This window comes from Pongo abelii, chromosome 16, assembly GCF_028885655.2.
Source record: "Pongo abelii isolate AG06213 chromosome 16, NHGRI_mPonAbe1-v2.0_pri, whole genome shotgun sequence".
NCBI lineage: Eukaryota > Metazoa > Chordata > Mammalia > Primates > Hominidae > Pongo > Pongo abelii.
Window position 1 is genome coordinate 101415781 of NC_072001.2, and position 25290 is coordinate 101441070.

General features: G+C 40.7%; 1 long non-coding RNA gene across 2 annotated transcripts in view; it reads right to left on the minus strand.

The window, feature by feature from the left end:
- The window catches only part of LOC129050220 (uncharacterized), a 246195-nt gene that overhangs the window by 203239 nt on the left and 17666 nt on the right, over positions 1 to 25290 (minus strand). Inside the window, exons 3-4 of one of the 2 annotated variants that reach the window (XR_008513819.1) lie at positions 3914 to 4002; positions 575 to 672 (exon numbers count right to left, since the gene is read on the minus strand). This is a non-coding gene — a long non-coding RNA (uncharacterized LOC129050220). Of the gene's footprint in view, positions 1 to 574; positions 673 to 3913; positions 4003 to 25290 lie in introns of those variants that run through there. The other variant, XR_008513818.1, reaches the window with a different exon arrangement.

Consider the following 25290-nt stretch of genomic DNA (forward strand, 5'->3'; position numbering starts at 1 on the left):
TGACAGTGAGCATTACAGGAGCCAATGAACCTTACTGACTTACGACCCCAATATGGTCGAGCACTGTTATCAAGGGAAATATCAGAATCAATGCTTGTATATTACATTGAGGTCCTGACTTCTGAAAGAGTCCCCTATAGACCCTTCAGAATATGTCAGTGAAATAAACAGCTAATACTCCAAGACAGTCTACTGACAATGGCCAGACGGTGCTGTTTATTTAACCACTTTTCAACCATCCTAACCCTTCCAAAGAATACATGTTTCCAAAAGAGAGAAAAAGGAAACAAAATGTTTCATGTTCCCAATTCTTTTGCAATGGAACCACATTTATGCCCACTTTTTTTTTCTTTCACATATATATATATATTTTATTATACTTTAAGTTCTAGGGTACATGTGCACAACATGCAGTTTTATTACATACGTATACATGTGCCATGTTGGTGTGCTGCACCCATTAACTCGTCATTTACATTAGATATATCTCCTAATGCTATCCCTCCCCTCTCCCCCCACCCCACAACAGTCCCCAGAGTGTGATGTTCACCTTCCTGTGTCCATGTGTTCTCATTGTTCAATTCCCACCTATGAGTGAGAACATGCGGTGTTTGGTTTTTTGTCCTTTCGATAGTTTGCTGAGAATTATGGTTTCCAGCTTCATCCATGTCCCTACAAAGGACATGAACTCATCATTATGCCCACTTTTTGAAGCAACATCCCGTGTGGTTTCGCTGTGGGGAGCAGGGAACACCGTGCCATCTTCCTCCACGATTAATGGGCTTGCATTATTAAACAGCTACTGATGGAAGGGGCCACAGGTACAACACCTTTTCTACTGAGGCACCCAATGTGTGAACTTTCATTTGCAGCCAACATTTGCTGGAGAAAGGCTGGGCTAACCACCACCTTTTACTTACTGAAATTAATCATGTCACCACTTCAATAGTAACCTCTATTACATATCTAATTACCAACCCTGTGCATGGACTTTTTATGTAACTTTTAAAAATTTCTATTTCAGTCATGCTCAGATTTTTTAATACTTAAATGCACTACCAGGCAGAGGAGGATAATCTGTAACTATTGTGGTTATCAGAGCATACATTTTTATGAGTTTTTTCCCACAATAGATAGTCAAAGAACTAAGAAATTTTACTGGAATATCAAAAATAAATATGTAAGATCCTTTATATATGAAGTATACTCTTTCCAGGTGATAGATGGATAGACTTGAAGACTTCTGCAGTCCTCTAACACTGGGATCCTCTCTCCTATTATTTTTTTATCTTATATTCCCTATGATCACTATGCATTGAGCCATTCAAACATTTCCATCTGGTAGAGTGCCAGTTTCTGAGGATTGGCAGGCAGAATGCAAGAACACCACTTGTAACCTTCAGGCCCTTGGCGTTGTACTCAAACAATCTGAGTAAACCTGCCCAGAATTCACTCCAAAAGTCAGAATTGCCCAAGGGGTACTCAGCAGAGGATCAAAAGGTCTAGCCTCCCCTCTGTGATTCCAATAATCTTATTTTGGGCAAAAAAAAAAGTAATTCATATCAATTTAACATTTTATTGGGCAGCAGACATTATTTAATACTTCTCAAAGGAACTTGTTACAGCAAGTTCAATGACTGACTTGCCTTAGGCATTTTCTAAAGAAACAATGCCCTTTGTACAGCAATGATCACACCTGGGAGCGGGCTGTAGGCTGAGCCCATAGATAGAATGGATTTCTGTGGACAGTGCTGTAAAGTCCAGGGATCCCGCTCAAACAGCCCAGAATGTGAGAAAAGAGGAAAGTGAATCCTGGACAGCCCAAGGCCATTCATGCTCAAGGCTCAAAATGTTCAAAATCCAGGCAAAGCAGGTAGAGAGAAGAGAGGAAGACCAAGAGCAAAAGAGAGGGTCCCACATCACCTCCAAAGGCAAGACTCAAAGGCACAGAAATTCTTCTTATTGATAGCCAAATTTGAGTGCAAAGGAGTAGATTGGATGAAAGCAGAGAATCAGCCCAGAGAAACCAGAATTATCTTCACTATATCACGTATCTACTAAGAGCATCCTTTTCACTACCAAAGGTGCTCTCCAGGAAGATAGGGACTTAACACATTATCACAAAGACAACCTTACCTCTACAAAGAAGGCACAGTGTCACTAAGGATGGCCAAGGGCCTTCTAAACCACAACACAGGTGAGCTTTAGACTCCCCAAGACAGTAACCATAAATCCTGGCTGTTCATTAAGAGGACCTGGGGGACTTTTGAAAAGTGCTAGGGCCAAGGACCCCATCTCAGGCCAAGTGAAGCAGAGTCTCGGGGGCTCTGGTGCAAGCACTGGCATTTTTTAAGTCTTCCAGGAGATTCTAATGCACAACCAAGGCTGAGAACCACTGGCCCAATCAAATCTTGATTTAAAGGGAAAAGAAGCAAAAGAGATTCCAAGTCATTTTCATTAAGATCACAATTAGTACAGCAACCTTGCTGCCACCCCAGTGCCAGACTGGCACATGCCTGAAAGCTTTTGACTCAACTGTCATCCAGCCCTCCTGTTTTTCATCAGAGAAACAAAGTGCATTTGTGAAATCAAATCCATTCTGAACACCCACAATTAATGTGCACTTCAGCACACCCTCCTGAGAATGGGTACTAAAATGACTTCAACCAAGTCACTTCTTTATTCTTTAAAGTGTCCTCAAAGGTTTTCAACACCTCCTTACACCACCGCCCCACAAAATACAAACCACAATCAAAGAGACTTGAGCCCCTTTTATTCATAGAGGGAGTTATTTCCCCCAGCCCTTATCTATAGTTTTTCAGTTCAGCTTATTAGATGCTGTTTTTCATCTGTACTCCACCTTCTCTCTGATTGAAAAATTCCTACTTGTCTTTTAACGACAACAGTAAACAATAGCCAGGACCCTGATGCTAGATCACACTCTGGTAGATAATTCATTGTGCACAGCTCTGCATTCAGCACTTTGTTTGTGGACATTTAAAGCTCACAATGACCCTACAGCACTATTATGCTCATTTATAGGTGTGGGCATGGCTCCGGGCCCTAGAGCTAGGAGATGGCAGAGCAAGAGTCCAGATTGGGCTCTTTATTGTGATGCTAAATGTCTCTTTAAAGACTCAAACGTCACTGCCTTTATAAAGCCCAGGCTTTCTTCTTTTGACAGCCGAGGGAGGAACCATGTATTTCTGCAGTGTTCTCACCTCCTCTTTGTTACATCTCAAATGGCATTATAATATAATTTATTTAAACATACGTATTTGCCACAAGACTATGAACCACATGGATAGACACTTTTATTCACCTTTGCTTATCCCAAAGCCAACACGAGGTACAGAGCATAATAGGGTCTCAACATCTGCCAGATGAATGAATGAATGGCCAAAAATTCACTCCTAAGAAAGAGTGCCTTCACTGTTAAAACCTAAGCAGTCTATTTATCACAGAAGCCCAGTACTCACGCTTACATTTTTTTCCTTTCCCTCCCCCATTTCGATAAAATAAAGAATAATGGTTTTTTCACACAATCGTCGACACACACTTGCACTTTTTTTCTGCTTCAAAATGACAGTGGATGTTTGCAAAAGCCCCTGGAGTCTAGAAGGACATCAATCACTTTCACAGCTGGAGTCATAACACTTTCCTTAGAGGAAACTTTATGCAGCAAGCAGAATAAGCTTCATCCTCAGCAGGACAAGACAAAAGGTAGGTAAGAGGAAAGGCTAGCAGCCACCACCAGGCTTTTGTGCCACTAACTGGGGGTGGGGTGGGGTACATCAATTGGAACTTATTCTTCACCCCAAGGCTTGCCTGTTTGCCTTCCATTTCCCTTCTGAATTTGAGGAGGAGTAAGTACAGCACCATGAAACCAGCTCATAACAAAACAAGCACTTACCTCCATTGCTACTCAAAACAAGGACACTACAGGAGAGTTCTCCAGGATCTTTGTCCTTCCTTCTGAGGGCCCGAAATACTCAAGTTCAGCTGTCAAAATAGAAAGAAAAAGAAATCAGGAGTGTAGACTTCCATTTCCAAATGACTTAGCATTTAACAGTCATGCTTCAAATGTTCCTTTAAATGAGGAAAGATTGACCAAGCAGGAGAGTCCATTGGGAAAAGTTTGGACAAACTATCATTTTCAAGCTATGAAATCATCATTACTATCTGAGAGCTATTTACTTCTAGACAAAATCTTGTCAACTCCCAAAATTACAGACTAGAGACAATGGATTCACCAGCCTCCTTGAGCAGAGGCAGAATCAATTAATATGAGCCAAGCACTTTCTCAGCTTAGTACCCTGGATGGCTGTTGGTCAGAGGCACATTCCACAGATGATAAAATTACTCACAAACCTGTCAGAAGTCACATTCAAATAGTCAAGAATGGGGCCTTTAGGCCGGAAGCGGTGGCTCTTGCCTGTAATCCCAGCACTTTGAGAGGCTGAGACAGGCGGATCACTTGAGGTCAGGGGTTCGAGACCAGCCTTGGCAACATGGTGAAACCCCATCTCTACTAAAAACATTAAAAAAAAGCTGGATGTGGTGGCGGGTGCCTATAATCCCAGCTACTCGGGAGGCTGAGGCAAGAGAATCGCTTGAATCTGGGAGGCAGAGGTTGCAGTGAGCTGAGATATGAGATCCTGCCACTGCACTTCAGCCTGGGCAACAGAGTAAGACTTCATCTCAAAAAAAAAAAAAAAAAGGAATGGGGCCTTTGTGATGCAATGGGTCTTGATTCCAATTCCAGCCCCTCATTTTCTAGCCAAGTCTTAATTTCTGCATGTAGACATCTCATACGTGGTTCATGGGGAAATAATTGACTGGATTTGGAACACCTATTTCATTATATGACTAAATAAAAGCTTTAATTACCTTATTGAAAAAAAGGCCATTAAATTTAAATGTAATGATGAAAATTTTATACCCATGGGTTTTATCCAATGCATCTTGAAAATGTTGGTAATTCACATAACGTTTCTGTTACATTTAGGAGACCATCACTATTTTAACCAAAGTCTGCCCCTCTGAATTTAAAACATCCCAACAAAGGCAAAAATATCCTCTTTCTAATACCCTCAACAGAACTGTGTATAAAACAGGAGAAACTTGAGAGCACTGTGGGTTACAATAACCTGATTATTTTAATTTACCCTTTTATTTAACACCATGCGGGTTTATACACTACTCGGGAGGCTGAGCAGGAGAATTGCATCCAAGTAACACATCCAAGTGAGATTTGGAAGGGCTGAGACATATGCCTTGGAAAGTGAAGGGCTATTAAGGATATTGACTCTTTCACAGGCAGAATCATTTTAGGAAAGCTGGAAGTTGAAGATTTGGAAATGGATTCTTAAAACTCTCCATATATGTGAACTTCCTAGACAACCACATCTACCAGGGGTATGTACATACACATTTATAGACATCCAAGTGTCTTTAGAGTTTTTGTATTTGCCATTCAATCTGTCTAGACTAGGTTTGCACCACTTATCTGCTTAGAAAATTTGTACTCGTCTTTGGGGACACAATGCAAATATTCCCTAGTCACATACCACTACCATGGTCATGGAGGCTGGAGAAATAGCAGGTCCTGTGTGATGCCTCCAAGCATCCAAAGATGCCTCCAAGACTCCTCCCCTAACAAATGGATTGATGGTGGTACTATTTCTTGCTATGGGGAAGACTAGAAGGGGAGCAAATTTAAAGGACAAGATCAAGGGCTTAATTTGAAACAGATTAAGACTGAAATACCCATAGACTCTCAAATGGAAAATTTGAGTAGACTGTTGGCTATCCTAGTAAGGGAGTCTGTACTCCACACTAGTAAGATCAAGTTTGAAAACATGAATTTAAAAGTCACCGCATGTAGAAAGTATTTAACCCAGTATTTAAACTGGAGACTGCATAAAATCACCAACAAAGAAACTGTGCAGTAGAAAAAGATGAGAACCAAGACCTGCTCCTGGGAAATTCCTACCTGACTAAAGAAAGAAGATATCAGTATGAGTGACATATTCAGACAGGTGAAGCATTCAGTAAACAAAATATATCAAATTTCTCTGGTCTGGAGATATATTTTTTATTCTTTAAATTTGTATTCTTTATTCATTTTTATTCTTATTTATTTAACACTTTCTTCCTAGATTACAATTAACAGTGGTTTTCGCAACGTGTTTTGCAGAGAAAAGGAAAAATGCTTTAATTCCAGTAAGTAAACATCATTTTTCTAAGTTATTGTTATAGTTTAGCCACAAAAGCATCTTTCTTTATGCAAATATGCTAAATTCATAGGCAGGAATAGGCAGTTGTATGATTTTCTAGCATCACCTGTGAATATTCATTATCAAACCACTACTTTGCCTACAACTGTATTCACTCTCCTATTCCCAAAAACAACATAAAATAGCCTTCTGTGGAATTTTAATTATACCACCTCCTTTTTATAGTTTGGTATTATGACCTGTTTGTGCACTTCTCTGTGATCAGAAAAACATTATCAAAGAAATTTTTCTTCAGTTTTCTTCTCGTACATAGAGATTTCATAGACTCCATGATTGATTAATAATGTCTGCTTGGCAGCAATGTTCACTTAAGTCAGTAACAGATTCCAGCTTGCTTCCTAAGATCAGGAAAATTCATGGAGTCTGGAAAGGCCTTAGGATTTGGCTGCAGAAGACTAAGGTCTTCTGCAGATGGCACTTCATCTTACAGTTGGAAAAGAAAAACTTATAAGTCCTCCAATGATTAATTCATAGTGAAGAATCTATTCTTGTCCTCCCTTTTCAGATTTATGTTTTGGAGATTGAATGAAAATTATCCTGACTTGAGTTCCCACCACATATCTACCCCTACAAATTAAACAATTAACATTATCTGAAGGCTTGTGAGTATCTCTATGCTGAAACAAGCATAACCTGTTACTTTGCCAACCTCTCCCCTCTGCTGAATGGCTAACACCAGGCCTGAAAGCAGACACTCAGTAACTAAGGGTTATGTGTAAAGACTCGTGACGAAAACTTGAAAATAGTCATTGTCTGTCAGTTGGAAAGTGACTGACTAAATGTGATATAAATTTGAGTATCATGAAGTCATTAAAATTATTTAGATCCCCTAGCACCCAGATTATGGTCTCTAAATACCATTTCCCTAGAGACAGAAAAAACCCTTCAAAAAATTAATGAATCCAGGAGCTGGTTTTTTGAAAGGATCAACAAAATTGATAGACTGCTAGCAAGACTAATAAAGAAGAAAAGAGAGAAGAATCAAATAGACAAAATAAAAAACGATAAAGGGGATATCACCACCAATCCCACAGAAACACAAACTACCATCAGAGAATACTACAAACACCTCTACACAAATAAACTAGAAAATCTAGAAGAAATGGATAAATTCCTCGACACATACACCCTCCCAAGACTAAACCAGGAAGAAGTTGACTCTCTGAATAGACCAATAACAGGCTCTGAAATTGTGGCAATAATTAATAGCTTGCCAACCAAAAAGAGTCCAGGACCAGATGGATTCACAGCCGAATTCTACCAGAGGTACAAGGAGGAACTGGTACCATTCCTTCTGAAACTATTCCAATCAATAGAAAAAGAGGGAATCCTTCCTAACTCATTTTATGAGGCCAGCATCATCCTGATACCAAAGCCTGGCAGAGACACAACAAAAAAAGAGAATTTTAGACCAATATCCTTGATGAACATTGATGCAAAAATCCTCAATAAAATACTGGCAAACCAAATCCAGCAGCACATCAAAAAGCTTATCTACCATGATCAAGTGGGCTTCATCCCTGGGATGCAAGGCTGGTTCAATATATGCAAATCAATAAATGTAATCCAGCATATAAACAGAACCAAAGACAAAAACCACATGATTATCTCAATAGATGCAGAAAAGGCCTTTGACAAAATTCAACAACCCTTCATGCTAAAAACTCTCAATAAATTAGGTATTGATGGGACACGTCTCAAAATAATAAGAGCTATCTATGACAAACCCACAGCCAATATCATACTGAATGGGCAAAAACTGGAAGCATTCCCTTTGAAAACTGGCACAAGACAGGGATGCCCTCTCTCACCACTCCTATTCAACGCAGTTTGGAAGTTCTGGCCAGGGCAATTAGGCAGGAGAAGGAAATAAAGGGTATTCAATTAGGAAAAGAGGAAGTCAAATTGTCCCTGTTTGCAGATGACATGATTGTATATCTAGAAAACCCCATTGTCTCAGCCCAAAATCTCCTTAAGCTGATAAGCAACTTCAGCAAAGTCTCAGGATACAAAATCAATGTACAAAAATCACAAGCATTCTTATACACCAATAACAGACAAACAGAGAGCCAAATCATGAGTGAACTCCCATTCACAATGGCTTCAAAGAGAATAAAATACCTAGGAATCCAACTTACAAGGGATGTGAAGGACCTCTTCAAGGAGAACTACAAACCACTGCTCAATGAAATAAAAGAGGATACAAACAAATGGAAGAACATTCCATGCTCATGGGTAGGAAGAATCAATATCATGAAAATGGCCATAATGCCCAAGGTAATTTATAGATTCAATGCCATCCCCATCAAGCTACCAATGACTTTCTTCACAGAATTGGAAAAAACTACTTTAAAGTTCATATGGAACCAAAAAAGAGCCCGCATTGCCAAGTCAATCCTAAGCCAAAAGAACAAAGCTGGAGGCATCATGCTACCTGACTTCAAACTATACTACAAGCCTACAGTAACCAAAACAGCATGGTACTGGTACCAAAACAGAGATATAGATCAATGGAACAGAACAGAGCCCTCAGAAATAACACTGCATATCTACAACTATCTGATCTTTGACAAACCTGAGAAAAACAAGCAATGGGGAAAGGATTCCCTATTTAATAAATGGTTCTGGGAAAACTGACTAGCCATATGTAGAAAGCTGAAACTGGATCCCTTCCTTACACCTTATACAAAAATTAATTCAAGATGGATTAAAGACTTACATGTTAGACCTAAAACCATAAAAATCCTAGAAGAAAACCTAGGCATTACCATTCAGGACATAGGCATGGGCAAGGACTTCATGTCTAAAACACCAAAAGCAATGGCAACAAAAGCCAAAATTGACAAATGGGATCTAATTAAACTAAAGAGCTTCTGCACAGCAAAAGAACCTACCATCAGAGTGAACAGGCAACCTACAAAATGGGAGAAAATTTTCGCAACCTACTCATCTGACAAAGGGCTAATATCCAGAATCTACAATGAACTCAGACAAATTTACAAGAAAAAAATAAACAACCCCATTAAAAAGTGGGTGAAGGACATGAACAGACACTTCTCAAAAGAAGACATTTATGCAGCCAAAAAACACATGAAAAAATGCTCATCATCACTGGCCATCAGAGAAATGCAAATCAAAACCACAGTGAGATACCATCTCACACCAGTTAGAATGGCAATCATTAAAAAGTCAGGAAACAACAGGTGCTGGAGAAGATGTGGAGAAATAGGAACACTTTTACACTGTTGGTGGAACTGTAAACTAGTTCAACCCTTGTGGAAGTCTGTGTGGCGATTCCTCAGGGATCTAGAACTAGAAATACCATTTGACCCAGCCATCCCATTACCGGGTATATACCCAAAGGATTATAAATCATGCTGCTATAAAGACACATGCACACATATGTTTATTGTGGCACTATTCACAATAGCAAAGACTTAGAACCAAGCCAAATGTCCAACAATGATAGACTGGATTAAGAAAATGTGGCACATATACACCATGGAATACTATGCAGCCATAAAAAAGGATGAGTTCATGTCCTTTGTAGGGACATGGATGAAGCTGGAAACCATCATTCTCAGTAAACTATTGCAAGGACAAAAAACCAAACACCGCATGTTCTCATTCATAGGTGGGAATTGAACAATGAGAACACGTGGACACAGGAAGGGGAACATCACACTCTGGGGACTGTTGGGGGGTGGGAGGAGGGGTGAGGGATAGCTTTAGGAGATATATCTAACGCTAAATGATGAGTTAATGGGTGCAGCATACCAGCATGGCACATGTATACATATGTAACTAACCTGCATTTGTGCACATGTACCCTAAAACTTAAAGTATAATAATAATTAAAAAAATAAAATAAAATAAAAGAAAAAGAAAAAAAATTAGAATAACATCATTTTGCAACTCCTGATGAACTAATGGGTCTAGACAACCCATTAGTTTAGGCTGTTAAAATTACAAAAAGAGAGGCAATCAGACATCATATGCTCCCTAATGGAAATATACAATACCACTGACTAAATAATTTTGAAAAAAAAAAAAGAATATGAATCAGACCAAGCTTCTAGAACCATCAATTTACAAAAAATTGGATTCATTAGAATATGTTATCCCAGCATGGTGGCTCATACCTATAATCATAGCTACTCAGAAGGCTGAGGCAGGAGAATCACTTGAGGCCAGGAGTTCAAGACCAGCCTGAGCAATGTAGCAAGGCCCCTTCTCTTAAAAAAATGTTTTTATGCAGTGGCTCACACCTGTAATCCCTGCACTTTGGGAGGCCAAAGCAGGCAGATCACAAGATCGGGAGTTCCAGACCAGTCTGACCAACATGGTGAAACCCCATCTCTACTAAAAATACAAAAATTAGCTGGGTATAGTGGCGCATGCCTGTAATCCCAGCTACTCAGGCTGCTGAGGCAAGAGAATCGCTTGAACCTAGGAGGCGGAGGTTGCAGTGAGCCAAGATCACACCACTGACCTCCAGCCTGGGCGACAGAGCGAGACTCCGTCTCAAAAAAAAAAAGTTTTTAATCTAAAAATAAAAACAGAACATACCAACTGACACTATAAGAATGTAATCCACATATCTACATCAGGAAATTATATGGCAATGCTACTCATAGTGGGATCCATTGACCAATGCAGTCCACAAACTGCTTACTACTGGCCCACAATGAGGTAAGTATAGAAATTGAGATTAATAAGCACACAAATTACAAACATTTGCAAACATGGATAGCAATGTAACACTGTAATCTGATATTCAAGCCTTTGGTCAGTGCACTCATCTCACTGAACAGAGTATGAGCCTGTTTAGGCCACCCCAACTCATGTCTAACTCCTGAAATGAGTCAGATGTGCTGTGAAATATTTATTAATTTAAAGTAATAGGACCATGTTACAATGTGTATTAGTTTAAGTGCAATTTGTCAACTGTAACCCAAAATTATATAAAATCTGGAATCTATTTTTTCATCAGAAGATAAAGTCATAAAACATAACAATTATTGCCAGGGTATAGGGATGAGGGTGGGAATAGGGAGTGATAACTTACGGGTGCTACGAGGAAACTTGCGTGTGTGGTAGATATGGTCATTATGTTGATTGTGGGGATAATCTCACAAGTGTGTACATATGACAAACTCATCAAATTATATTTTCAATATGTGCAGTTTATTGTACATAAAATATAGTCAAGAAACTTAAAGCAAAAACAAAAATGGGGAAGTTTTTATGTGCTTCTGCTTAGGATATAGAAATCAGCAAAGAATGTCACTCCCACATTAACAGAAAAAACTGAATCATATATTAAAAATATAGATTTTCATGAACCCATCATAAAGCTTTGGTCACTAGGCAACTAAGTGAACCATTTTCCATGAGTGACAGTCCTTCCAAGGAGATATTAGACATATGGACTGTTCACATTTGGCAGAGCCTGGGAGGACGAGGTGGTCACCATATAAGCCTGTAAGAATAAATTTTAATGAATTCTTTTTTTTTTTTTTTTTTTTTTTTTTTTGTATTTTTAGTAGAGACAGGGTTTCATCGTGTTAGCCAGGATGGTCTCGATCTCCTGACCTCGTGATCCGCCCGCCTCGGCCTCCCAAAGTGCTGGGATTACAGGTGTGAGCCACCGCGCCCGGCCTTTAATGAATTCTTAAAGCCCAAGTGTGGGCTAGCATGTCGGTGTGGAGTAGCTGGGGACTCCAGACATAAGGGAAGTCTGCAGTTGCTCACGAGCTCTTCTCCAAAGGCCTCCACTAGCCTCTCATGAGAAAGACTGGGGATTGGGCAGTAGTTTAAAAAAAGGCTCCTGTGGTGACACAGGCATGCAAGCATCAGGAGGTGATCTATGGAAGCAAAAAGTCATACACAAAACTTTGCTTTCATTCCCATACCCTTTCCTCCTATGAATCAAAAACCTTAAGCCACAGGAAGGACATTATGTCTTTTCATCCACAAGGGCATGGACAAAGATCCAGTTTCTCAGAGAGAAGTGAAAGAAAAAGGTGACTTCCTTTGAGGAAGGGGCCAAAAACACTTTTCCAGGGCATAGGCAAAGATCTCTTGCTGCTGTGAAAGAGACAGAATCAAAACTCTCTACCTCTGAGAGGGAAAATAAGCAGTCTTGGACAAGGGATCTTACACTAATACGAAGCATAGGTTTGTGAAGTTTTCTGTTGGTAGTTTTATTTTGTTTTTAGCACTGGAAGAGGATTATTATCATTTCCATTTCAAAACCAATTACAAATACAAGAGGTGGTATGTTGGTAAATATTTAACTAGCAGTTCTCCAGGAGAAAAAGCCCAGATTTGCAGTGTTGGCCAATTTCCATGGTGTAAATATTCCTACTATGGCCTGTTTGAAGCTACCACATGGCTTCACCAAATATGAAGTTGGAAAGAGAGGCTTATAACTGGCTCTCATGAGCCTATATGAGACAGCTCTAGCACATAATTGAATACAAAACAGAGTTTGACAGACCTCCTTCTACCCTCCCACCATGCTTCTGGCATGCAGAGATAGCTGATAGAAAATGTAGAAGGAAAACTAATAAAAACGCTTCAACATTTGAGCCCCAGCTCTAAATACAAGGTAAAAGCAGCCTACTGCTACAAAAATTTGAACCCTTAGATGCACTGATGGTACCAACAATAACAACAAAACCCAAACCCAGATCAACTTCTAATTATATTAGCTCAACCCCTCACACTAACAGCCTGGCAGAAAAAGTACAACCGTTTCCAGGCATAAATACTTTTACCTCGAGTCTAATGTTCTATACAATATGTCCAGCATTCAATCAAAAATTTCAAGACAAATAAGTAAGGAAAATCTAATAATTTTCAAAAGGCAAAGCAATCAATAGGCCAGATGTTAGAACTACTGAACAAGGAGTTTAAAGTAACTATGACTAATATTTTAATAGATTTGTTAGAAAAGGAAGACAACATACATAAATAGATGGAGATTTTTAAACTATGAGAAAGTCAAAAGACAATGCCAGAAATAAAATCACATAATAGCAGAGATAAAGAATTCCTTCAGTGGGCTTGTCAACAGGCTAGACACAGCTGAGGATGTAGTCTTGAAAATAGATCAATAAAAATTATCCAAACTGAAACATAAAGAGAAAAAAAAAAGACTAAAAAAACTCATTACTCCTAAGAGCTGTGGGACAACATTAAGATATCTAACGTTCTTGTAATTACAGTTCCAAAAAGAGTAGATAGAGGAAACATACCAGAAGAAATATTCAAAGTGATAATAGCTAAGTGTTTTCGAATAATAATGTAAGAGATCGACTACAGATCAAAGAATCTCAGAGAATCACAAGCAGGATAAAAATAAAACTCCCTCTCTCACACACACACAAATACACACCCCTAGATATATCATGATCAAACTGCCAAAAAGCAAAAATTAATAGAAAATTTTAAAGGCAGTCAGAGGCTAGAGGAAAAAAATAAACATTAAGTACAGAGTAAAAGAAAACAGAGATATGAATTGTGACAGAATTCTCAACAGAAATCATGAGTGATATTTTTAAAGTACTGAAAATATCATCCCAGAGGTCAATAATAAATGGAAATATCTTACTTTTTATATGAATATTTTAGATGTGTATTTATATACTTATGTTTACAAAACCTAGACAATTCCTTACATAGAAACTCATAACCTGTTTTTCAATGTTTTCTGAGAGATGTCGAATATCAGTGACGATGTCTTTACTGTTTCTTCCCTTTAGCTTCTCAGAATAACCACTGCATTGACACCAACCAGGAGCTGCTGGCCATTGGTAAGACCCTGGCCGTGGGCTTCCCGGGGAATGGGCCTGCCCCTCCATGTCTCCTGCATCAAAGGAGGACCCTGATGGTCGTGATGAACTGGGAGGGGCAGAGGTGGCCCCAGCTGGGCTCTTTTGAAATATTAGCAAGGACTCATTCCCAGATCTTCACACAGCTCAGTTTAGTTCCTAGGAATAGAGAGCTGGCATCTGTTGTCTGTTCTGCCTACCACTTACTGAGCATCTGCTGTCTTCCCGACCCTGAGGTCTGTAACCTTGGTCTATACCAAGGAACACATGGAAGGTCCCACCTCAGGGAAGGAGCTCCCAGGGCCAGGGGTCAGAGCGCTAAGGGCTATGGCCCTGGCAATCTCAGGGGGAGTTACTGATTGTGTTTGTGCCCTACCCTGCGCCCCATCCAGGCAGGGACAGGTGGATTTGTGAAGACTCAGGGGCCCCAAGTTGCCTGACTGTGGATGGGGGTCCATGCCAGGTTTCACAGTTCAGTTTCCTCCTGTTATGTCTCTGTGAGCTGACTTCTCTAGTGATGTATTTTGAGACCACAGCATGAATCTTAAATTCAGTTATCGTTACTGTTTTTGGCCAGGCCTGCCTGCCTTTCCTTCTCGCCCCTTGTGAGATGGGTACAGGCTAACCCTGGCAGCACTGTGGGTTTCTTCCCAAGGGGTGTCCACCTGGACAATTTCACGAGAGCCACTTGGCTTCTAGACAGCAAGGCATGTGACCCAGGTCAGGTCACAAAGGTACATTGCCAGGGCTCCTCTCTGAGCAGTGGAGAACTGGACATTTCCCAGTTGAGTAGTGGAGCTTGGGCTTCCTAGGACTCACTCACCCTCAGGCCGAGAAAATCCACAGCCTCCCCCAGCCCTCACCAGTAAATCTTCCAAATGTGATTTCCTGGAGCATCTCATTCCCATTACTTCAAAAATAGCACAGAACTGTTCTGATGGTACAGTGAGTTCCAGGGATACAACCCAGACAGAGCGAAGATCAACGTTACTAAGGCAGCTACAGAATTCCTTGCTCTCAAATAGGCCAGGCAGTCTTCAGCAGCTGCACAGCCAGAGGCTGACATGAGCCCATGAAGGCCAAGCATGGAGGGGTTGTCCCAGTCAGCAGCAGCTCACAGAGTTGGGTCCCAGATCCAAGCTGTTGCTGAGTGAGGGTGATCACGTGCAGCGTGCGGTCACCACAGGCCTCTGCTGAGCCCTCCCACATCTGCATTTCCTTGCCCCAGCCCCTCTCTCACAAGGCTGTGAGCTGGGCTGCATGACCCAGGATGGCCTGGTACTGAGTTGGCCCTATCCCAAGCCGTCTTGAGAGCAGGCCCTGCACCCGTAGGCCTTAAGACCCCACTGCCAGTCTTAGATAACAGGTGAAACTCTGGTTTTTGTGACGGGCTGGGTGAGATGGATGCTGGCAGGATCTTATGATCAACCTGAGCAGTAATACCAGTTCTTGGGCCCCAACAATGCTATGGGTGTAGGCAGCCAGCATCACCTGGGAAGACAGCTTACCAGTCATGACCTCCGGCCTCACCTTGGCTGTCATCTTGTGAGAAGGAGCGGTGGGTTTGAAAGGAACTGGGTGGAGAACTGTGAGTGGCCACTGACCTCCTGAGCACGTTGTGTTTGTCTTACAGGCACTTCCTTCTCAGCCATCACCTTCTCCTGGGAAGTGAGATGCTCCCCTCTGTTATGCGTGAGGAAGATGTGTCCTTTTCGTTTTTGTCCTGACTAGAAGTCTGCCTGTCCTGACCCCACATCCCATCCTCAGCTGTGAACTGTCCATGTGAATTGTCTGAGGGCTGACCTTCCCTCAGAAGATCAGCCACAGCAGCATGGACTGATGTCACACTGCTGTCCTCCAGGGCGTCCTCTGGTTTCTCTGCACTCATAGACAGTACTGCAGTTTAATACTCGAAAGTTCACTGGGCACAGTGGCTCACACCTGTAATCCCAGCACTTTGGGAGGCCGAGGCGAGAGTATCACTTGAGGTCAGGAGTTCGAGACCAAACTGACCAACATGGTGAAACCCTGTCTCTACTAAAAAGAAAAAACAAAATTAGCCGGACATGGTGGCACGAGCCTGTAATCCCAGCTACTCAGGAGGCTGAGACAGGAGAATTGCTTGAACCCAGGAGGCACAGGTTGCAGTGAGCCAAGATTGCACAGAGATCTGGGTGACAGAGCAAGACTCCATCTAAAAAAAAAAAAGTTCCACTGGGCATGGTGGTATACACCTGTTATCCCATTTATCCAGGAGGCAGAGGCAGGAGGATCACTTGAGCCCAGGAGTTTGAGGCTGCAGTGAGTTGTGATTGCACCACTGCACTCCAGCCTGGGCAACAAAGCAAGACCCTGTCTGGAAAAAAAAAAAAAATGCTAGAAAGTTCCCAGCACATTGAAGCCTTCCTAGCTTTTGGTACCAGAGTTAATTCCTAAAAGGTTGTGGGGACAGGAAGGACTGTGGCTCTCCCCTGAAGAAGTCCAGCATGAGGTTTAGCCCAGACCCCCAACCCCACCACCCCGTGGCCCTTCCTAAGTCAGGACAACAGGATGGGGGTGATCTGTGGCTTAAGGGAGAGAAGGGGATGTCGCCTGGCAGTGCCTGGTCCCCCAGCTGCTGACCACCACCCTGCTGGTTATGGAGCCCCCACCTGGATGGAGGAAGGAAACAAAGCCGGCTAGAATCTGAAAGGACTTGTGCTTCCTGATTTTTCTTATAGTCAGAGTGGCCTGAGCGCAGTTCAGTGACTGCACCCTAAATCTCTTTGCCTCAACCCCCCGGCCTCAGTCCCCTTGTCCCCTTGTCCCCTTCCCCCTGCTTCCTAAGGCATGCTGGGAGCTGACCTTCCCTCAGAAGATCAGCCACAGCAGCATGGACTGATGTCTTTCCTATCCCAGTCCCTGGTGAATAACCGTCTCTGTGTTGCCTTCCAGGACAGCTGTGAACACTCAGTTGGGGGTGTGTACCCCAGGAGGGAGGCTGGTGATGGGTGAGCCCCCCTGGTCTTCCTCTTGTGCCCACTGCCGAGAGTGGGAAAAAGGGAGTAGGGGGCCCACAGAGATATTTCTACTTAGCAGGACTCCAAGTCAGCTTTGGCTCACAGGCCATGTCCCCTGGGCTTGCACAGAGGCTGAGATGGCCATGGGAGACTGAGCAGGGGCTGGGGACCTTGGCTGTCATTACCCTACCCCACCCCTGTCCCAGATGGGACTCCTCTGAGCGGGAGGCTATGCTGCTTGCTAGGGGGGCCCTATGCCCCACGAGGTCACCCCATGTGCCCATGCCCCCGCAGGAGCGCTGGTGCTGCTGTCACTGGACTGCCTGACCTCACTCTTCCACTACATCCCCAAGTCCGCCCTGGCCGCAGTCATCCTCAACATTGCTGGAGTGCAATGACATGATCTCAGCTCACTGCAAGCTCCACCTCCCGGGTTCAAGCAATTCTCCTACCCCAGCCTCCCGAGTAGCTGGGATTACAGGTGCGTGCCACCACACCCCGCTAATTTTTTTATATTTTTAGTAGAGACGGGGTTTCACCATGTTGGCCAGGCTGGTCTTGAACTCCTGACCTCAGGTAACCCACCTGCCTCGGCCTTCCAAAATGCTGGGATTACAGGCATGAGCCACCGCACTCAGTCAGAAAAATAGCTTTTATAAGTAACTTAAGTTTTATCATTTCCAGTGCTATTTATTTCTGTATGTAAACACAAGTTTTTATGTGATATCATATTTCTTTTGCTTGAAGAACTTTCTTTAACATTTTGTGCAGTGCATATCTCCTAGAAATTAATCATCAGCTTTATATTGTGTACATTTAAGAAAGATATTTCTGCTGTTGTCCCTCCCCAAGCTGTACCGGGCAGAGCAGCGGCTGGAGGTGGGTGGCAGGGAGGGTGGGGATGGGGATAGGGGAACCAGAAGGGGGACCGCCCCATGCTATGGTCTTCTCAGGACCCCGTGTGTCAGGACGAGGAGCTCAAGCTCTTCCTGGTGGCCCTGGCCCACAAAGCAGTGGGGCCATCTTGGAGCCATCTCCAAGCCATCCACTTTTCCGTCTCAAAAAAAAAAAAAAAAAAAGCTACTTTTCCTTATTTTTAATTTATCTAAAAGCCAATTAACTGGCTAAAGCAAAAATAGTAACAATTTATTGTGGGGCTTATACATAAAAGAAATTGCATGGCAAAAATAGCTCAAAGTATGGAAGGGAGAAACTGAAAATATACTGTTGAAAGAGGTTCTTATGTTATACAAAAAGTAGTGTAATATAATTTGAGCTGGATTATAATAATTTCAAGGTGTATATTATAAAGTCTAGGAAAACCTAGGCTTTTAATTTTCAATTTTGTAAAACTGAAAATCAATTTTACAAGAATTTAAAAAATGTTTGATAATACTGTCTCCACCAATAGTGTAGACAAAAAGAAATCATAGAATGTGCTCAGTTATTCCCAGTGAAGGCAGGAAAGATAGATTTGGTATGATATGGTAGATTTAAAGCCAACCATATCAATAATTATATTAAACGTAAATGCTTAAATATCTCAATTAAAAGGCAGAGATTTTCAGATTGGATAAAGATCCAAGTTATAGCTTGATGTAAATCAAGCTATAACTTTAAGGATAAAGTGTTGGAACTGGCTACTGATAATGGATTGAAGATGAATTTTGAAAATACAGCTTGACTTGTTACATTTTGGATAAAAGCTCAAAATGAGCATCCTGGATTTGCTGAAATTGCTTTAGAATCTCCTCTTCCATTCCCATCAACATACTTCTGCTTTCCTCTATGCATCATTCAAACAAAGTAGGAAGGAGTTCACATGCACATTTTTCTATACAGGTAATGTTTTCATCAATTCAACCTAGATTAGCCACATTTACAAACAAGAAGCAAGCTCTTTGCTACATAAAAACATCTAATAATAATATATATCATGTTTCTATATACCCAAAGTATGTATATGTGTTTAACATAAGAAGTTGCTATTTTATTCATTAATTTTGTTTGGTTACAAATGTGTAAGGACAAAAGTTTTGAGTGTAATTTGAATTTTCTATATTAACATCTATATACACACTTTCAATGAGCGATGCATACAATTATTTTCTTATATTTATTTGAAATGTAATTTTATGTCTGTTGAATTTAACATTAAGAAATCGGGAGTGGTATTGCCTATGTCTTTTTATTTAATTTTTCAAGTAATTAATTCTTAAGTATTACCCCACTATTGGTCTGTGATTGATTAAATTAAAAAAGATAAAACTGGTCCTTGACTATACATATGAGAAGTTGTTCCACAAAACAAACAACTCAGTTTCTCCAAAAAAAATAGCAAAGCAAAACAAAAAGAGATTTTGTTTTAGTAGAGAAAGCCTATAAATGGAAAAGGACTTAAAACATAACAAATTGAAATACATAGTGCTTATCTGGAACCTGATTTAAACCAAAAATACTAAAATAAAATTATGAGACAATCAAGGAAATGAGAACACTAGCTATTTGATGATGTTAAAGAACTTTTGTTAAGCTGTTAAGTGTGATAATGGTATTATAAATATATTTTAGAAAGAGTCCTTATACTTTAGAGATATATGCCAAAATTTACATGAAATGATATACTGTCTGAGATTGGCATCAAAATAATCACTGGGAGGGGGGAAGAGAAATAACAAGTGCTGGCGAAGGAAAATTGACCATGAGTAATCATTGTTGAAAGCTGAATGATGGATACATAGAGATTTATTATACTGTTCTGTATGTTTGAAGTTTTTCTCAATAAAAAGTTTACAGAAATTAGGTGTATACCAGTTGGCCGGGAGAGATTCCAGTTGGTACTGCAGTGGGTGTTGAGCAAACAGGAGGAATGTGCAGGCAACACACACCCACGAGGCCTTCCAGAATGGTGTCTACTAGAGACTCTTGCGGACAGAATAGCAGGAGGGAGGCAGGAGCACTCTGGGACAGCACCCAGGACTCTGAGAGAGGAGGCCCTGCCCTTGGGCCTTAGAGACGTAAAACTGAGTGAAGGTTGACATTTCCTCATCCCTAGAAAAGCATAAAGGGACCCTGGGCTTCAGCCACGTCCTTCCATTTCAGCAGCTGTGTTAGGAGAGTAACTACCCCACCCTTGATATTTTTAAAAAATCAAATATACCCAAAGGACTATAAATCATGCTGCTATAAAGACACATGCACACCTATGTTTATTGCGGCATTATTCACAATAGCAAAGACTTGGAACCAACCCAAATGTCCAACAATGATAGACTGGATTAAGAAAATGTGGCACATATACACCATGGAATACTATGCAGCCATAAAAAATGATGAGTTCATGTCCTTTGTAGGGACATGGATGAAATTGGAAATCATCATTCTCAGCAAACTATCGCAAGGACAAAAAACCAAACACCACATATTCTCACTCATAGGTGGGAACTGAACAATGAGAACACACGGACACAGGAAGGGGAACATCACACTTCGGGGACTGTTGTGGGGTGGGGGGAGGGGGGAGGGATAGCACTGGGAGATATACCTAATGCTAGATGACGAGTTGGTGGGTACAGCGCACCAGCATGGCACATGTATACATATGTAACTTACCTGCACGTTGCGCACATGTACCATAGAGTCTAAAGTATAATAATAATAATAATAAAGGGAAAAAAATCAAATATAAAAATAAATTTTAAAAAGATGAATTGACTAACCTTTTCTCATTATAGAAAAGGGAGAGACACTTTGCCATGGGTAGTAAAGTATGGTTAAGTGTAAAGCATTAGAGAAAAAGAGGCCTGAATTTGGGTCTGCCACTAACTGTGTTAAATTGAGCAAGTTATTTTTACCTTTTACCTCTTTTCCTGATTTATGAATTGTATATAGTTGGGAGAACTGTTGTGAGGATAAGAGGACATGATGTGTGTAAAGTCTTTAGCACATATTAAATGCTCAGAAGAAAATACCCAGTAAACGGTACTTAATATGCTGTTATCATTAGCAATTATAGGAGCATGAGTTCATTTAAAAAAGTAGAACTGGCATTGACTGGATGGAATAAGTGCTGTTGTTAGGAAGAATATTAATATCATATAGTCAATTGAAAAATATTGCTCTGTGGTCAGTGCTGTGTGTAAAACAACACACTTTGTTTCCCTCACAGTTCCCTGACTCATCTCTGGCTTAGCATGTGTGGGTGAGATGACCCTCACCGCACCTCCACCAGAGAAGAGAAGACCTTTTCTCCACAACGTTTATCAGAGCAAGACTAGATGAGATAAAGTGATCTGATCTTCTGGGAAAGTGAACGGAATATATTTCATGGATAAATAGCAACTTTCGGCTTTCTTATTAAAATCAAAATATTCATTTTTGAAGTTTGATGAAATATCCAAGTATACCCCTTAACATATACTTCCACATCCAAAGAAAAAGTGAAAAGAGCAATACCCTAAATCTTTCGATCACTTAATTTCACAGACTGAAATGTTTCTGAACACTTTCATTTTGAAGTGAGCAATCACTAATGGGCTGGATCAGAGGGACAAGAAACAGTTCAATCATCTCTAGGGATTGTCATAATAATAACAACTAGATGTTCATCACTGTAGAAGGACATCCTCTTTCCAATAGAATGATCTCTGCATTTTTCATAGGACTATTTTATAACTGTTATCATGCTAGACTGTTATAGTTTATTATACAATAATAATAATAATATAACCAGAAATTGAAAGGAAAGAGGGAAATACACACATACATGTACGAGACTGTGAACAGCTTTATTGCCCGATTCCTTTTGCCACCTCCAAAACATTAATAATCTTTTAGACGTAATGCTTGTCTCTAGAAAATGTTCTTAAGCATTTGACAGATGCTAATGCATTTTTTGCTAACAAAGGCAGATAATAAAATGAAAGAATAAGTAGCCAGTTAATTTACCAAAAAAAAAAAAAAACCTCAGAAATATTAATTCCTAGAAGGTGTTGGGAGTTGCAAAATTTCATGTACATCAAACAGACTCACTTTCTCATAGTACAAACCTCTCCAGTCGGCTGGAATTACATATGTGAATATTATTCACATATAATATGTGAATAATACATTTCTGCTCCCTTGGCCTGACCTAGTTGAAAATCTTTAACCATTGAGCTTATTTATGCAGGGACATTTCTACCTGAACACTCCGGGTGGGATACTCTTCTCCGCACCCGACCCCCTTGCGGCCACAGGGAAGTGCGTATGGAAATGGTGCTGGCAGCAGGTAGAAACCTCCCCCACACACCCTGTCTTCTCTCTTCTTCCTCCGCTACTCCAGCCATCTTGGGGTGGGCGGAGAAACAGCAACCCAGGTGGACGGCGAGTGAAGCTAGGCTGGCTGGCGGGGCGGGGGGGGGTATCCCCGTGGGATTTCCTGACTCATGATAGAACAGTGGCACACACAGGAACACACCCAGCCCTGCAAATATATTGCAGTACCTTTGTTTTAGTCCAACTTTGGATGGAGTCTTGTGCTCTCAACTTTATGCCAGTGTTGTAAATTTACTTTACAACCTCAGAAAATGAAAAATCAATCATTAAATGTGAAACCTCACTTGACTAAACTATCCTAGTCTATTTAACTTAATGGGCAACATATTTTCATGAGAAACAGCAGACTATCTATTAAAGTGACCTTAGAGATTTAAAGGGCATTAAAATAGCAATGCTGCATCTGATTTTTTTTTTTTTTTTTTTTTTTTTTTGAGATGGAGTCTCGCTCTGTCACCCAGGCTGGAGTGCAGTGGCGCGATCTCGGCTCACTGCAAGCTCCGCCTCCCGGGTTCACACCATTCTCCTGCCTCAGCTTCCCGAGTAGCTGGAACTACAGACGCCCGCCACCACGCCCGGCTAATTTTTTGTTTTTTAGCAGAGACGGGGTTTCACCGTGTTAGCCAGGATGGTCTTGATCTCCTGACATCGTGATCCACCCGCCTCGGCCTCCCAAAGTGCTGGGATTACAGGTGTGAGCCACTGCGCCTGGCCTGCATCTGATTTTTTTTAACTTTCCAATTGGAATTTGTTTTTCACTGGAAAGGGAAGAAATTCTCTTTTCTTTTATTTCCTCTTTCTTTCTTTTTTTATTTTTCTTGTATTTTTATTATTTGTTTCTATAAAACAAATAGCTTTTTAGCATGCAGGACTCAAAATTTATGAAAACCTACCAACAGTCTGGTCTACTACTGATAAGTGGAAAGGAACAAGGAGACCCAGCGTGCTTGGAGTCACATTCCGGCCCACCACCTTCAGATACAGGCGGTTATGGTCCTCTCTGTATCTGAATTTGTTTTCTTTTTTTTTAAATGTATTTATTTGTTTTATTTTAGATTCAAGGGATACACAGGTAGGTTTGTGACATGGATATATTGCATGATGCTGAGGTTTGGGCTTCTATTAAACTCATCACCCAAATTGTGAACATAGTCCCCAATAGGTGGTTTTTCAATCCCTACCTCCCTTTCTTCCCCCTTTTGAAGACCCCAGTGTCTACTGTTCCCATCTTTATGTCCATGTGTACCCAATGGTTAGCTCCCACTTACAAGTGAGAACATGCAATATTTGGTTCCCTGTGTCCATGTTAACTCACTTAGGATAATGGCCTCCAGTTGTATCCATGTTGCTGCAAAGGACATGATATCATTCTTTTTTATGGCTGCAGAGTATTCCGTCATGTATATGTACCATCTTTTCTTTATCCAGTCCACCACTGATGGACACCCAGGTTGGTTCCATGAATTTGCTATTGTGATTAGTGTTGTGTTGGTATCTGAATTTCTAACACAAACACAGAGCACTTTGTGCAAGTCAGTGAACAGCATTTCTCTTTTGGATGCTCCAGCCATCATCCAAAGTCACAGCGCAACTCTGGACAAAGTCACAACATCTCTGAGCTGTTGTTTCCTCATCTATGAAACAGGGGAAAGAGTCTCTACACGAGGCATTATAGGGAGGATTAAACAAAGCACCATAATAAAAAGCACACAGCACAGTTCCTGGCATTCTGCAGAAACTCCATACATAGTTATTAATGACTCCTCCTTGTCTTAAATAGGAGGGATGAGAACAAACACCTTGCTTTGTCCCAGTCTTAACCATGATGTCAGTTGCAGATTTTTCTTAGTTAGCTAGATTCTTCTTTGACAATGTGGGAGCTAACATCTCACTATCTTATAAGATTATTGTAAGATCCAAACAAAACAATATGTGAGAGAACTTTATAAGCTATAGATTATTCTATGTCAGCTGTTGGCATTCATTGAATCACAAAAAAACTAAGGAACAAAACAGAAAAGAAAAGTACAGCACAGTCTATGAAAAAGGATTGCCAAAATGACACATTTCAAGGATACACATTGAGAACAGTTATTGCTTTTACTAATTAATAAAGTGGACATATTTCCTCCATTTGTGATGATACTATCCTTTTCAAAATTGATGATCCATTCAAAGCCAAATGCTTTTACATTAACTTAATATATTTTTGTTTATCAAAGACTGTTGTCATTCTTAAAAGTCACTTTTTATCAATCCTCCTCTAAAGGATAAACTTTCAGGCAAGCTCAGAGTTCATTGGTTTTGGGATATCCATTACCCTTTCTCTTTATCAGACAGTTGATGATACATTAGCCTCTGAGTGTGGTCTGCTCAGAAAGAAATGGTGCTGTAGTCCTGGACCTGGACTTTAAAACTAGGAGTGCTCTCTCTCTCTTTATGTCTCTTTCTTAAGGTTGCATTTTATCTCATCAGAGCAACATTCAAACTTGCCCACACATAGGAATTTGGTGTTTTCTACTCTCTCACTGCCCTGGCGAAATTTTAATTTCAAATCTATGTATTTTTTCCCTTCTTATATAGTTGGAAAGAAAAAGCTCTTCTTCCGTTAGAAGAAGGGGAGAAAATCTCTTTGATGTTCAAATTTTCATTTGTGATTCAGAAACCTCCCTGCCCCCAAGAATAATTGTAAATTCAAAGAGAAACTTGTTTGATAGGGTTTTGTGTGCGCTCGTGTGCATATGTGTGTGTGTGTGTGTGTGTGTGGAGAGAAACTTTTTTTAAATGATCAAACACGGATATAAAACCACTATAATTAGCTGGTTCAACACCGCACCA